Source organism: Hibiscus syriacus, unplaced genomic scaffold (genome assembly GCF_006381635.1).
Source record: "Hibiscus syriacus cultivar Baekdansim isolate YM2019G1 unplaced genomic scaffold, ASM638163v2 tig00113725_pilon, whole genome shotgun sequence".
NCBI classification, from domain to species: domain Eukaryota; kingdom Viridiplantae; phylum Streptophyta; class Magnoliopsida; order Malvales; family Malvaceae; genus Hibiscus; species Hibiscus syriacus.
Genome location: NW_024063471.1, coordinates 5,857,280 through 5,871,852, shown reverse-complemented (window position 1 = coordinate 5,871,852; position 14,573 = coordinate 5,857,280). Strand labels below are relative to the sequence as shown.

General features: G+C 32.2%; 1 pseudogene; it reads right to left on the bottom strand.

The window, feature by feature from the left end:
• Nucleotides 1-6,642: 6,642 nt before the first annotated feature.
• LOC120187636 lies at nucleotides 6,643-10,222 on the bottom strand (annotated as a pseudogene).
• Nucleotides 10,223-14,573: the final 4,351 nt, after the last annotated feature.

The window sequence follows — 14,573 nt, the reverse complement described above, 5'->3', positions numbered from 1 at the left end:
TATATTACCGATAGCATTTTAATGCCGAGAATTTTAGAATTAGAGATAATTGAGATTGCCTTAATGATTCTTGTGATGCTATAATTTTTTATCGAATGTCGTGCTTGGTTGACTTGTGGGTATTTTGGAGAATATGTAGTTATCTTGCATGTTTTATACTAAAAAAAGAAAAACTAAAAAAATTCAAATTTATGTGTGAATTGCTAGAGGTGCCCAACTAGCTATAGCCCTATAAATTGTTAACTGTAATACTTTAGCTCTAGAACACTCTGCTTGTAAGGCATGTTTGGTCTGTTATTGAATGTTGAGTAGGAAATATAGCCTTGAATAGCATGAGTGAATGAAAGTCTTCATAGGATGACTCTAACTAAAAGGTTAAGGGTATGTTGTTGACAGCATCTTAATACTCTAGTACTGGAAGGTACTTGTGATGACCTGAAGCTCTAGTTAATTTAAATAATATGTGTCGTGACATCTTACTTTATTAATTACTTGGATAATTATGATATTCTCTGCAAATACCCATGGTGGTCATCTTTCTCGACTACAAGAACACATGCACGAGCATCAAAAGTTGATTTTAGTTGATTTCTTGTTGTCTTGAGATTTGAAAGTAATTGCCAGAAAATTGCTTAGGTTTTCAGGTGACAAGTGCAAGGCAAGTGTAAGAGTGATGTTGTCTAATTGATGTATGGAAGTTGTTTTCATGTTTTTCTTAAGGACAAACACTTAGGTTTGAGGGTATGATAACTTTCCAAAAGAGTTATATTTTAGGTCCTTTTTACTTAGGTTAATTTTGCACTCTAGTATGTTTAAGATCATACTTAGATTTATTTTAACATGTTTTACATCATTTGCATAGTGGAAATGAATTGTTGGTACTTAGGCTGATTTTACTATTTTTGCTGTAAAACGAATGGGTGACATTGTAATGTTATAGCCGATACTGAGTATTGATGTTGGACTAGATTGCTGAGACAATTCTGCAGTAATTTCTAAGTCACACGGTGGTTACAGAAATTTTAGAAAGTGATAAAGCTGCAGGATTAAAGGTTGGAATTTGAATTCAAAAATGAATTATCATAAAAAAGGAATTTTCTTATTAGTGGAAAGTTTGAATTTAATGGGCTATAAATATAATATTTTCTCAACACTTTTCCTATCTTGGAAAACCCTACCCGTATATTATTTTTACCATCTCCATGGCCACCTAAGCAATTCACCAGGGAGTACAACAACAGCCAGAGAGCAATGCCATATATCAGCGACAATCAAGAGGATTTCTACTTTATTTTTGTCTTTTTTTTATATAGGAAAGCGATGATTATTTAGTAGAATAGTTCTATTATTATGGATGTTATTTGGTTTTTGAACATAAGGTGTTTGATTAAATGTCTCTCGTTATGTTTTATGTTTAAACTTTGTTTTTATGTTTTGTTGTGCTTATGGGAAGATTTTAGAAATAAATATATTTTTATGTATGTGATGTCTATAGTTTTTAGAAATAAAAGTTGTGAATTTTTCATACTATCTTTATGCAGTATTGGTGTTTGTAAAAGCAAGGTTAGTATATAGAAATGTATGTTGCCAATTGTCCAACATTGTTAACTATTTAATTAAATTGAATTAATGAAGGATGGTTCTTATTAATTGATTGTTGTTAATCATTGCGAGACACATGAATGCACTGTTTTAAGTATATCTATAGTGAGAACGACCAAATAACACCCGCATCCATTAAATCTTTGATCCGTTGCTCTCCTGAATGTTGCTCACTACCCGACATTTACTATTCTTATTTCTTTCCTTGCTGTTTATTTGTTATTCCATTAATTCAACCTTATATCTTCTTAAATCTTTCAGAAAACTCTATTGTAATCAGTTATGATATCTATGGGTTTGACATCCAAAGCTTTTATAACTTTCACTTTATTACTTGGATACGATAGTGTATGCTTGTACTTTATTGTAGCATTATCTGAGCATTACATATGACCTGAACTAAAATATCAAATCCAAATGACATAACCAAAAGCATCAAACTCAAAATGATTTAACCCGAAAAACCCAATAAAAAATAACCTAAACCAAAAACCCATCCGAACATGAAACGACCCATTGGTGAAATGATTTAAAATTTTCAAAAATTTAAAATGACTCAATTTAGATTGATCCGATCGAAATAAAACCATACAAAAAAATTGAAATCACTGAAACAAAGGTATAGGGATACCTTTTTGTCCTTAAAAGTGTAGGGATCGATAATCTTCTATTGTTTAGGTCCTCATAAGTTGGTTTAGGAATGATACATGAAGAAGCTCAACAAGCCTTGCAAAAAGTAAATGTTTTACTAATAGGGCATAGTAAAAGTGGGTTGTTGGGTTGGTATTGCTCTTTACCTTCTCATTGGGCAATAGAAACAAGAGAGGTCAACTAGAGTGGAAGCCAAACGATGGGGCCGAGAATCTATGATCGATCCAAAAAACCACTGCCAGATACAATTCTTCTCCCCTTTCATACTACCAAAAATGAGATTCTTGCATGACTTTCTTTTAGCTTAAGAAGGTGACCAATTACCATATCCACCTATCATCGTCAGCATAACCATAAAAAAGAGGTGACGAGAGCTCTAGAGTTCCCGGTTGAATAGTGTGAGAAAGATGGGAGAAAAAAAATTAGTTTAGGGTTCTAAATGACAAAAAAAGTAGTATTTATCCTAGAACTTTAGGGGTGAACTGTGTTTAGGTTCCCTAAACTTGTGTGCATTTTTACATTATGGTCACTAATGCTTCATTTTAAATTTATTTCAAATTTTATCTTATGTTATCATTTATTTAAATTTAGTCACTTATTTCTGCTATTTTTTTAAATGTACTCTTCTTGGATGATTTGTGCACTACCAATCTTGATTAGGTTGCCAATAAAAAATACTTGGATCATTTTCCATATTTCTTAACTCGTGATTATATGAAGCCTGCAATAAAAATATGATCAGTATGACGATATATGATGATAAGAGTAAATATTATTATTTGTAATATTACTTACCTCAAATATGTCACCTTCTTTGCATGTGTTGGGCATGAACATAACTAGTTTTGACACTTGGAAAACATCAGTGTGCGTCATATCCATATTAGAAAGTTTATTTGGAGAAGGTTTAGGAGTCTTATTCAAGTATAATCTTGCCTCTTCATTTGTGGGATTAGTTGATGAAGCTTGACCCTTGGTTTTCTTGTGTAGTCCTCTCCTTGTTTCAAGAATTATAGGATCGCCAATCCCAAAAAAAATCCTCATTCGTAGTGCTCCCCCTTTTACAACCCACTTTGACACCTTATAATTTGAGGCTTACTTTTGCAAACTAATATTTAACCTCGTTGAACATTTTAAATGTTTATGATGAATGATGACATATATTCACACAAAAAGACGTTAGATTGGAATACCTAGCTTGGAGTATTGTTGGACAACTTCAATATTTTTATTATTATTTTATAATCCAACATCTTTAACTTTATGTTTATGAGCTAATTCAGTCCAAGCCTTTTCAAAATGTGATGGTGTTCTACACATGTCAATGCATCTCATAAATCCATGAAATTATTTATTGCCATTTGATTTGATATTTCTCATAAGATTCCATAAATATAATCTATGTTTCACCTCCGGCAGAACTTCAGAAATGACATTTTCCATAACTTTATCTCCATCGGTAATGATAGTAAGTGGTTTATATCCATCTCTCATTGCTATCAATTGTTGTAAACCCCATACATATATATCTTCTTTCTCATTTACTATCAATGCAAATCCAAGTGGAACTGTATTTCGACGATGACTAACACCAACCAAGACTACAAACAGTTTGTTGTATGCATCGCACTTGTGGTAGTGTCAAATGTAAGTACTTGTCCAAATTCCTTATAATTGATACACGATACGCCATCACACCATAATAACTTCTCCAGGTTTCCATGTTCATCTCTCGTATGACACACAAAAATTATAATGGATCAAGTTCTTGCTTTCTATAAAGATATGCCATCACCGTTTCAACATCATCATGTTGCACTTCTTCCCGTTTAATCCTATGTTCGTAATTGTACAAATCTTTTTGTATAAATCCAACATATTCATGAGAGTCAACTTCATTCATGAAATTTTGCATCATTCTATTTGGAGAAATTCCTAAGTTGTGCATGGTATTAATTTTGATTTTATCTGCCTCATTAATTTTTCGAAAGGGCCTACAATTAAATCATCAATAGGCATTATAAATTACAAATATATTAAGAAAGGAATGGAAAAAAAACAATGAAAAAATTAACATAATTACACATTTATTTACATGATGTATGATACTTGTGTTGGCTTTATCATTTCATGACAATGATATGCGTGGAATTTCTCAACTTTCTAGAATTGATATTGCTCATTAAATTTAAATTTAATAAACGCTTGGTATCATACTCTACTTATTGGTTTTGTTTAATGTTTTTTATTAGGTATGTTGTTCCCCTTTTCCTTCCTAAATTCCTCTTTCCGACAGACCAAATTCTTTGAAATTATATGACCATCATCACTTCAGCTTCTTACTGTTAAATCCATTCGAACTCCAAAACCTTTAACTTTTGCATAAGTATGGTAAAACTCAACACAATCATCCAACTACTTCCACTTGAGCATATCAATGTCATTTTCATCGTAATCTTGTAGTTCATTTCCAATCTTGTCTATATATCCTCATTAATGAAGTAATCAATGGTCTTGTCATCAGATGTATGTTTACCACCATTGACATTAGATTCAAGTTCTTCTTCTTAAGTATAATTTTCACTATTTGGATCATCTATTTTGTCATCTTGGTTGAGATTACAATTTACCATCTCCTTGTTCTCAATCATTTCCTCAACATCCATAATAGCTAATATACTGCAATTTAAGATTAATAACAAAAATTAATATTAAAATGATATGAATGATCAATATTAATAGTAAGTCAAACTTATATATCAAAATTAATATTAAATGCTCACAATTAATAAAAAATAAAAAATTAATACTAATAATACTTGCTTGTTAAATCAAAATTTTAAGATTAACATTATTAGCATCAAGTTAAAATTAAGTAATAAATAACTGATGAAAACATTAGCTATCTTTTTTTTAAAAATACACGTATACATGAATACATGATAATTATTTAAAATAATTGTAGTATTTTTAATTTTACAAATAAAATCTTTTTGATTATTTTTTTAAAATGAATGAAATACATACCATTTTTTAAAATTATTTATATTAATTTCATTAAAAATATATGCAACAAATTTAAAATTTAAATTATAACCTTTATATTTCTTGTACTTGAAATGTTTCCCCAATTTAACAAATTAATTAAATATGGTTCAAGTCTTTTTAATTAAAACCTTTGTAATACGTTTTGTTTAACTTTATAATAAACATTTAACATATATGAATGGAATTAATTAATTAAACTTATATAGTCTAAGATTTAAAACCTAGAAGCCTAAAATCTAAACAGGAAAAAGTATGGGGGTTTACATGCAATTTGGCCATTTAAATTAAAACAAAATTATGAGAGGATTCGTGTAATTTAACCATGTATATTAAAATAGAAGAAACTATAAATGGAGGAAACTATGGGGGTTTCATGCAGTTTAACCATTCGAAATAAAACACAAATATGGGGGGTTGTAATGTAATTTAACCATTAACAAAATAAAAACTTACCTTAACGTGCAAAATGGAAGAGACGACCGGAGTAAACTGTGATGGCCTTACACGCGGCGGCAGTTGGGGACGAACAAGAACGATGATCATGGTCGGTCTGGCTAGGCCGACTGATGGTGATGGACGATGTTTCAAAGGTCACCAGCGTAAAGAAAAGAAATACAAGACGATGAAAAAACAAAAGACGACGACCGACGCAAACGATAGGGCTTCTCCTTCGGAAGGACAATGCTGGGCGACACCGAACTAAGCAACGGTGAACGGTAACGCTAGATGTTGAGGCAATTAGTTTTCCGATGAGTCAAGAGTTCATCAACGATGACTGATTATGATGGTTGTTATAACTTATATAATTTAAAAATCTTAATTCTCATCAATTAAATTACTTAAAATAATTATTATTTTAATAAAAAAATATAACTTAATTATAATTTTATTAAAATTAAATAAATGATTAATTCTTTAATAAATTCTTATACTTTTTAATATTTACTTAAAGACAAATTTATTTGTAGTATATTTTGATATGTCACCTTAGTAATACGTTTCAATATGCGTCTAAAACGGTAAAATAAAAATGATCAATTAAGTTTATTCAGTTCGATAAAGAAAAAAAAATGAGTTCAACTAATTTGGTTTTGACAATAAATTCAACGCCGAACCGACAGAAAGACACCTCAACCCAAATTATAAACATATTTTAACACGAATAAATAAGTTTTAAGCGTGCCCAAAATTATAACCAAAATGTAATTCACGCAAAGAATAACAGCAAAAGAGAAAAAGTGTATTATCATTCATTCCAGATTTTATGAGCAAAAATAACAACATATTATTTCTCCATTAATGAATAACTCAAACCACAGATCTGATATGGTTACAATAATATTAACAAACAAATCGCATTAACAAACAAATGTGAACATTATCCTCTTTGCCAACTTGCTGGAAATTATCAGGGTTTTCTTTATTTGGTGTCTCACAGTCCTTGGTTCTTTCAGAAGGCTGATGGAATGAAGTATTTGAGCCTGTTCCGTTTAAAAGCACTTTAGCCCTGTCTAATGATCTTGTTCCTCCATCAAATGACTTAGGTGTTCCTTTAGCATGCTTTAACACTGTACTAGAAGACAAAGAGGATCTCAGCTGAGAGCTTGTAGGTCTCTTAGATAAAAACCCATTGGAGGCAAGTTTTGAGAATCTATCTGCTCCACCAAGTGACTGACGCCTACAAGGCCCATTGCTCATGCTTCTTCCATCTGATGTACTGCAACTAACACTATTAGAATATCCTCTCAAGCTCTATTCTAGAACTCTAAGACGCAATTGACACTTCTCCTGGCGAGTAAAGAAAAAAAGGCTCTTATTAAAAAAGAAGCAACATCAACATAGAGAATTGAATGCTAATAGTCACAATCAGATTATTACTTTCAACTGAGCTTCAGATTTTGCAGTACGCTCTGCTATAGCAAGCTTGTCCCGAAGTTGCTGCATTTCTCCCTGGAAGAAATGAAGTCCGCAATGAATATGAAGTAATACTTTAAGTGACTATAGTTTTTGTCAAGACGAGAAACTATCCACAAAAACCTGCAAGAATCTCCGTTCTTCCAACCATTGTTTTACGGGCATCACTTTGTCATTAGCATCTTTCCACTCATTTGCTACAACTGTAGCAACCCTATTGGTGGATACTCTTGCACGTGCCAGCTCTCGATCAAGAGTTTTTCTTTCCTCCTAGGGAACACAAAAACATTCATTTTGAGAAGAGCTTTAAGGCTATATCAACAAAAAAGAAAAATCGGGCAATCTTGGGCACTTAAACACAGGGCACATTACATTCATCTCCTGAACTTTCCGCTGGTAATCCCTACAGCATTTGCTGCAGCACCGCCAGAAAGAACAGCCTCTTCCAGCTCCCTTACTGTTTGTGTAAGCTTCTCAGCCTCAACAACCTTTTGGCGATGCATTTTGTTCAATATTTTGTTCTCTTCCTACCTTACACAAGTTATAGATAAGTGACTTTATTCATAAATAATTTACAGATTATGCCAAAAAAAAATATGCCTCAACTCCTAATGAACCTAAAAATGTGCTGACACCAAGAATGATTGGAAAACCTGGCAGATTTCAATCTGCTTCACCAACTCCTGGTTTTTGTTTAGGAGATCATCCACCATGGATGCTTTGGCCAATGCAACTTGTACAGTCCTTTCAGCTTCAAGTAAAGCTGCTTCTTTCGATTTAGTTAGACGATCAAGGGCCTTGTTATCATCTTGAAGTTTTGCAATCTGCAAAGAGAACCAAAAGAACTAATCAGTAAGAAACCATCACACAAAAGGTACGGACAATCTCCAAGTACTTAATGTGACAGAACCAATGGTTCAAAAAGATTTAAGAAATACCTCTTGTTCAGCTCAGACTCCAAGGGTGCAAGAATTGCTTCAATTGGAGGCATATCATCATCCTTTTGAGCAGCATGAACCCTCCGCAAAGTGGCCTCAGCTGCAAATTGAGCAGCCATGGATGCCTTCTTTTCATCATTTATTTTCTTGATTTCAAGGTTCTGCAAAACTAGTTTATTAATTAAACATAGCAACACAACAACCACGAAAATAATGATAGGAGAAACCCTCTAAGAAATACCTTGCTTTCAAGAAGAGATTCTGTCAATTTAAGCTTCTCTTCTATTCTTGAGAGCTCATCAGTAAGCTATGATACAAAAGATAAACAAAAGACAAACTCAGAACCCATCTCAATCACAAAAAATGTTACAAGAATTCCAAGTTAACAGAAAACCACAAGTCATACATATCAAAACTGCAACAATCCCGAGTTAATTTTATATATTGACTGACTACAAAAGATCGATAAACTAAGTTTGAAACAATAGTATTGGAAAGTTTAGAACAGACACAAAAATACATACAAGCACAAGTTTTCCTTGACAAGATTAATACAGGTATAGCAAGTCATAAGACAAAGAGGGCAATTAACCATCAACAATCATGAGATCAAATACTTCTGCATAAATATAAATGGAGGAACGACATTTAATCTAATAGGAAAACTATGAAATGAGTTCTAGATCACAGGTAGACATGAAATCTTGCAACACGTTTAACAAAGAAAAGCCAACAAAATTAACGGACAAGACCTAAGCAACCGAACATATGCAAAGCAGTACAATTAATTTGTCATCATCTTTGATTTAAAATAAGCACATACAGATACTACAAGGCAACCTGAAAATGAAGTTGGATAAATTACCAAAAATGGATTCACTATGTTTGATGAGACAGCACATCTCTCAACTTACAAAAATTACCAAGGATGAAAATTCCACCCAACATGACTTTGACATAACAGTTATATCTATCTTTTATTATATCCCAAAGGCCAGGAAACCAACATTCCAATAATCAGAAGGAACATAGTTTCACTGTCAGCAATGAATGTACAATCAGAAACAGTGATTTACATTTAAAAATACAGGATCTACTCTTCAGATACAAACAGCTCCATCTTCCATCAATTTATTATTTTTTTAAAAAGCATCTCTAAACTTCGAACAACTCCCCATCCCCCACCCCGCCCAAAAAAAAAAGACCAAACATTACTAAAGGGAAGGAAAAAAGAAACAGTGGAATTCAACAAATGTCCGATATAAATCGACAAAATTTTATTAAATTACAGAAGTTTTCAAAATAAATTACTACTTTAACAATCAGTATTGCTAGTGTATTCACCGTCAGTTAACATTCATTTCTTACATGATTAAAACCCAGTGTATTTTTCAAAATAAAAGAAAAAAAATTCAATCAACTTCTTCAACAGCCTTTTCTCTTTGCCTTTCAGACATCCTCAATGCCTTAATTTCTGCTTGTGCTTCTCCTAGTTCTCTATCTTTATCTGTAACCCAATCCAACAAAAAATGGAATGAACAAAATAAAATACGGTTAACTGTAAACTAAATAGCAGCTAAATTGGACCAAATCAGGGGGAGGCAACTAGATCGAACCACATTTCTGACCCCTTACTTCGTTCTCCAATCGATTAAGCTCGACTTTCACCGGATCCGACCCGTGAAGCAGCGTAATGAACTCATTATCCGTATCGAAGCTAGGTCTAACAGGTCTCCTCCTCGACGAACTTTTCCCTCCACTCTCCTTGAATGTCGCCGACACTGTCAGCGTCGGGGCTTGTCCCGTCGTGGTTGACGTCATCTTCACCGGCGACTCACTCCCCCCATTGCTCCCTATCTCCGCCGCTTCACCGGCTACCTCTTCCATCTCCGATCCAAATCCTTGTTCTCACCACTTCTTCAAGCACAAAATGCAAACAAACCAAAAAAAAAAGAGAGAGAGAGAGAGAGAGATTTGTTTCACATCAAACACATGAAGTAGATCCAAATGCTAAGGAATCAGGATCAGTTGAAATACAGCTGTTAAACAGATTTTAAGATATAGCGAAAACGAATTAAGCGAGAGTGGGGAATGGAAAGAGAAAGCAATGGCAACTTCTTTATTAGTATTATAATTCTCAGTACGATTGTTTGATTGATTTTAAATCTGCTTACACTGACGGAGAAAATGAGATAAACCCAAAAATGAGATGAATTGTATTTAAACTATGAGCGTAAATGAGATGAATTGTATTTAAACTCAAAATATTTTAGGGTAAAGTATAGTAATGGTCACTGAAATTTTTTAAAGCTTTTATTTAGGTACCCAACTTTTAAAACTTGCAATACAGTCCTCCAATATTTATTCTGTTTACAATATGGTCCCCGATGTTACACTGTCGTTAATACGTTTGCAATATGGTCATTAAACTTTTCAGGCGCTTGCATTTAGGTCCCCCAACTTTTAAAACTTGCAACACAGTCCTCAATCTCATTTTAAACCCCAAATTCCTTTTCGACATCGAAATTTCTTTAGAAAATAAATATGAAAACTTATTATAAGAGAAATAAAAGAGAGTATAAACTTTAGAAATTCAGATACTAAATAAAAAACCATGAAATTCCTTCCAAATAAAGTCAATAAGTTAATGAATAAAATAACAATTTCATTATGATAATCCCTAATAATTAATTAAGGATTATATATCTTTATACTCAACTCGTACATGTTCATAATTAATTAAGGATTATAAAACTTAAGTATGTATCTATTTGATTTGATATATGCTACTCTTTGTACTTGTGTAAGTATTATAATCCCTAATAATTAATTAAGAATTATGATCTTTATACTTAATGCGTACATGTTCATATTTTACTTGCACGTTTATGTATGTGAACCTCATAAAATAGTATAGAATAAATGTATACTATTGAATTTTATAAACTAAACGTCCAGATTGCTTTTGTGTGCATGTTACAAGTTTCTTTATTCGCGATAGGATATCAACATTAATGGAAGAGTCTCGATGAATCATTCAAGTACGATAAATGATTACTTAAGTGGGCATATAAATATTGAAATATTTTAGTTAAGTTTGTAAATTTATTTGTATATTTGTTATCTTTCAAAAATAAAGGAGCTTCGTTTTTTGTATAAATAATTTTTTAACTTTAAAATTTTACTGATGTTTAGCATATTTCATTCAACGGGTTAGTGTCTGGTTCAAACGACCATTACTTTTTTAATATAAAGAAACAAGTTTGAACATACGAATAATAATGTGATCGTTATGTAACTTTTAATAGTTGGAGACTTGATAAAACAAAACTCTTAAGACATCATTTTGTAACTTTTAATAATTAGTGAGAATTTATAAAATAATATCATGTAATTAAAGGTCATTTATATATTTTAAGCATTTTTTAATTGACTTGTAAACTAGAAGTATTTTATATAAACAATCACGATAAAATAAGTAAATGCACCTTGAATAGATCTATCTCCTTTGATTAAAGAACTTTTATAAAGAAAATTTGAGATCGAAAAGGAATTTGGGGTTTAGAATAAAATTAAGGACTATGTTGCAAGTTTTAAAAGTTGGGGGACCTAAATGCAAGTGCCTAAAAAGTTCAGTGACCATATTGCAAATATACTAACGACAGTGTAATGTCGGGGACCATATTGCAAATGGAATAAATGTTAGAGGAATGTATATCAAGTTTTAAAAGTTGGGGGTCATAAATGAAAGCTTTAGAAAAGTTCAGTGACCATTACTATACTTTACCCAAAATTTTAAGTTGAATTTAATTCAATTTAAAAATTATTTTTTGTTGCCCTCCAGTTCTAAGATTATACCTTGACTAATCTAGACCGACCCGGGTCGCACACCTGATTTTAGTGAGTGAGTCTCCTAGTGGAAATTTTCTACATACACAAGGACTCGAACTTGAGACCTTGTTTAAGTGATGTCAAGCTGCTTACCACTTAAACCAACCTCCGTTGATTAATTTAAACCAACCTGAGACCCGGGTCGCGTCTCCCCAAGGTTGCATAGAACACAATGTGACTCCTCTCCCTCATATTACCATGCGTCTTTCCCTAATATTTCAGCCTTTTCAATGCTTATTACAAAACCTTTAATTTTGCTTTGCCTTTTTTGAATGTTTTTTTTTATTTTCTTGTTTTGTTTTTCCATGTGTCTTTTGATTTTTAATGATTATTCCCCCAAAAAAAATTAGCCCTTTGAACAAGCCGTTAGATTGCAATGTGTGTATTGATCAAAACATTAGATTGCCATGGAACACTAGAATTAAACTAGAGAGCCGTATGGTGTTTCATGTGACCTTGGAGGGAGAAGCACGGAAAGTCATGCGACCTTGAGGGGCCAGGGTGCGTCGCAGAAAAGACAACGCGACTTCGTTCTATACTGTAGTATTTACCACATTCGAGTAAATAATCTCTCAAGTGTATTATTTGAATAATTTTTTCCACTACATTATTGCAAAAATTCAGTCGTTGTTTTTATATTTAAATTGAGTACTGAGAATCTTAATTTTCCCATCTATTATTTTTTTAAAAAAAACTAAAAAGTATTAAATCATTTAGAGTTAATTGTGTCCTCAAACTACAACAACCGTTTTAAATTGATCCCTTAATTTTTAAATGTTTCAATTTCAACCCTCTTACTATTGTTCTTAATTAGTTCTTAAATTTTTTAACATTTCAATCTCATCCTTAAACTATAATGTAACAGCCTCAATATCGGGTTAGTGACTAAATTATAAAACTTCAGGTGACTAAAGCAGAATAATTGAATAGTATTGTAATTTGGTATAGGGTTAAATTGCAAGGAAGATGGAATTGAAGGATAGAATAGTCATTTGCATGGAAAATAATTAAAGAAGATATATATATTAGCTACATGTGGAAGAGATTGAAGCAAAACACAAGGTTCCAGAGTTCTCTTCTTCTCTTATTTCTCCACACGTGAAGAGGTCAAAACAAAGGTGAGATTTCTCATGAGCTAATTGTTTGCTGAAATTTAAGTTTTGTTTTTATCATTAGATGCTAATTAAGCTTAAGGAAAGCTTAAGTTGCTTTAAAACAACAAGATGAAGAGTGTAGGAAGAAATAAAGGTTAAGAGTTCTTGAATGGAATTTTGAAATAGAGTTCATAATTAGAATTGGAGGTTGAATTTGACTTGTCATCGACTTAATTAAGACATACGAAGTGTTAGAATTAGATTTAGAACATGTTGGAATTTGAGTGAGATTCTTGAATTCTATGTGGAGGATTGGATTTTTAAGTTTAATAGGTATTGAATGGGTATTAATTAGTTTAAATAGGTGTATAAGAGTTAAGAATGTTAAAGGAGGTGAAAGATGAAGAGTTGAGCTGAAAAGAGAGTGAATTTCGTGCTTAAAATGGAATTTCTGGGTTGAGTGCATCGATGCATCTTCAATGTGTACCGATGCACTCTCAAATAAATGAACATCAAATGCAATTAGTGCATCGATGCATAAGGAGTGCATCGATGCACCCCCTTAAGATGAAAACATCGAATGTGATTTGTGTACTGATACATAGATAGTGCATCGATGCACACACTGAGGGATGCATCGATACACTATAGAGTGCATCGATACATATATTCATTAAGAGATGAAAATAGCCTTTCTTTTAGTCTAAGAAGTGACAGTTTAAAATATATTAATTAGTATACTGATATGTATCAATGTATTACTATGTAGATCTAGAGTGTAATTCTGTTCCGGAACAATTGAAGAATTAGAATCGAGTCAAAACAAGGCTAAGGTGAGTGCATATTCTAGATGAAATTGAATTGAGATAAGACTTGCGATGAGTCTATCTCTTATAGTTGAACTTATGATTTCTTATTCATGCACATGCATATTTATATATGTATTAATGCTATAGTGCTTTCATACATAATTCATTCATGCTTTAATATGAACTTATTTGAATGAATACAATTATTTGAGAATCCATTCTGGTATGGAAAATAATGGAAATGATCATGTGTATTCATATAAAGTGAATGATGTATTATGTGAAAAGTGATAAAAGAGATATGAAAATGAGAATTGTATTTATAATTAAGCCCATGTTATTTAATGTGAGAGCTGTAGGTATAATTGGCATGCCAAGAGTCGAGGGATTATCAGTGGTCCTTCGGGATATAGTTATCCTTCGGGATAAATATTCAGTGCCCCTAGTGGGATTTTATTCGAGGTGTGGTGACAACATTGTGCACAACCTCAGTGTACTCGCGTACCTTCTGTTCTCAATAATGTACATGGGCATCCAAAGATAAATTAAAAGAAATTTTTATGAGACATAATTGTTCATTCATGCATATCATACTTATATGTCATGGTGTGGTATCTACATGTGCA